This window comes from Microtus ochrogaster, chromosome 19, assembly GCF_000317375.1.
Source record: "Microtus ochrogaster isolate Prairie Vole_2 chromosome 19, MicOch1.0, whole genome shotgun sequence".
NCBI lineage: Eukaryota > Metazoa > Chordata > Mammalia > Rodentia > Cricetidae > Microtus > Microtus ochrogaster.
In genome coordinates, this window is record NC_022021.1 from 36743841 (window position 1) to 36746611 (window position 2771).

The window sequence follows — 2771 nt, forward strand, 5'->3', positions numbered from 1 at the left end:
TTGCTTTTCCTTTACACCAGTTTCTATTTAAAGATAAGCAGGGCATATGAGAACCTGTAAAAAAAAAAAAAAAAGCCCTCTTCACTCCTGTTCTGAACATTACCTATAACACAAATGCAAGTTAAAATATTCTCAAACTCTACTATCCTGAAAGTTCAAGTAGAAAGGAATAGGAAAAAAAGGGGGCAGAGGTTTCAAACCATCTCAGATATACTATTTTGTATGAAATAATTTTTGAGAATAAATAGTGTGGACATTCATGATGCTTCCACCACAACCACCAGGAGAAACTGGATGTAGAGATGGGCATCATCTCCCAAAGCAGTTCAATAAATTGAGGCAGACTGCAGAAGCAACTTGATGTCATGTATTACTTTTTTATTTATTCCTTCAGAGTTAGGTAAGTGCACCTTAAAGAATAGGATTACTGTTTATAGAAATTCTGGAACTTTTTAGACATTTAGATTGGAAGTTTGTTTTATTTAATTGGTTTTCATATAATTGAGTCTGTCAAATTTGTAATAAGCCATCAGCCTTAGCACATTATTTTTACTATAATTACTATTAAAATATATCTAGTCTTCTAACAAAGAGAATGCTTTTGATCTTTTTAGTGCTTTATAATCATGATAAGATACTTTCTGTGCAGTTTATATTTGATTTTAAACCTGTATTTAGAAGTACACATATTAAATTCCACCAAGTTTTATTGGCTCCTGACTTCTCATATACACAAATGTGTTTCTGAGGTCTTCAGGAACTCATCCATTCCCTTTGGAGAAAGCTGGCTAGAGTCATTTATTTTCATTTATTTCACGTATCTGGAACTGACTGTATTCCGCTTCCAGAGCAGCTTATAGACTTCCTGGTGACATAATTTGTAGCGTAAAATAAGAAACTGGAGAACGGTATTGTTTAATAAAAACAGATTGTATTATCAAAGGTTTTATATTTTAGCGAGTAGATACATCATTTTTAAATTTTGATTACTCAGCAGTTTAGATTATGATTTCAAACACAAAGAATAAAGGACTTAGGACTTTTCCTAGAAGGTATTAATAAAATATGGTGACTTCTTATACACAACCTGCCTCGCTCCCTTTCTCTCTCCATCCCTCTTTTCCTCTTCTATCTCTTATTTGATCTTACAAGTTCATTACGATTCTGGTTGTCATTTACTAAATATCATATCAGGCCTCAAAACCATATCATTAGGAGAATTTTCTAAACTTGAAGTATAGTACAATTATTTGTGTTCTAAAATTATATAATATATACTCCTAGTAATAGCCTATGTCTCAGTGTCTCCTTCCCATCAGTGATGTCATAGACATGAACACCTGGGCTTCATTTTCCATGGACCTGTCACCCTTTCCTTTGCATTTGGAAGATAAACGTGGAGTTATCTTTTCTATAACTGAGCTCAACTCCTTCAATACGCTGACAGGACAGAGCTAAGTTTCTGATTCTTACATGAGGCAAAGCAATTTTACATCTTCATGTAAGAGGAGGCAAAGGTTTTGCCAGGAAATTTACTTGGTCATGTGTCATGGCAGCATGGGTTATAAGTATTCAAATGAGATTTGACTTTTAGGTCTAAGTCCTTGCGTTCTTAATTCGACACATTCAAAATTTGTCTAACTCTTCCTCCCAGGATGCAGCTATTTATTTTGATATTAAAGAAAAATAAATACACAAAACCAATAAGAGAACCTTTAAACTTGCATGAATAGATAACAGCCATGAAATCTACTTAATAATGGATGATTCACCTGTAGAACATGTGACTTTGAAATTTCTCTTGAAAGTCAATTTAATGTGTCAATGGTAGATAGGAAGCTGAGCGACATAAACACATCTATCCCTAGGATATATGTAATACTTATTTTTGATAGACGATAAAGGCAAGGGACTTCGGAAAATGTGGGCAAATACTATAGATCCTCTTGTCAGAACCCCATTGCAGAACTTTGCCATAGTCATTATTACATTTATCGCCATCGCGGTGCCCTCATCTGTAATATTTAAGAAAAAAAATAGTTCTTTTCCACTATACATACCATTTATTGAGTGAAAATGTTTTTTTTTTTTTTTTGTCTTTTTTCCCCTGTGAGCTAAAGGGAAACAATTAGTGAATTAGAAACCTGCGATCCACTAATACTTCCTTGAAACTTAAGAATGTCTCTCTCTTGTCTCCTCTCATCAGCACCTTTCTTCTTTTGTTGTTTTGAGTGTGTCAAGAGTCTCCTGGTTGAAAAATTATCAAACCTATTCTCCATGAGTTCTTGACATCTTATGGCATCTTAAAATAGCAGCAGCCTGGAAAGAAAATGTGAGTTCTATAGACTTCTTGTTGCTACTTGTACACTTAGTGACTGCAGAGGTCTTTAACAGCAGACTAGTGTGACTTCGCTTTTCCATCACAGTTGCCTGAGACAATCTTCATAATCTCTTCTTTGGCTTTATGTTTTTTATAGTTTACAAATGTAAATTTTATTTATAGGTGACATTTTCAAAAGGAATCTCCCTCCATGTAGTCTTGGAAATGTAGAGGTGTTAACTATTTTGTGGAGCTATACTGACATCTTTGGTTAGGTGGTTCTGTTTGATCAAAATTTAATGCAGAGTTAGATAAATAGGAATATGGGCAGTTAAAGGGCTGGTCTAGGAATTATCCAGATGTATTGGTATCAGACTGTTCGGGATATAACATATTTATGAGGAAAAGAGAGAGAGAGAGAGAGAGAGAGAGAGAGAGAGAGAGAGAGAGA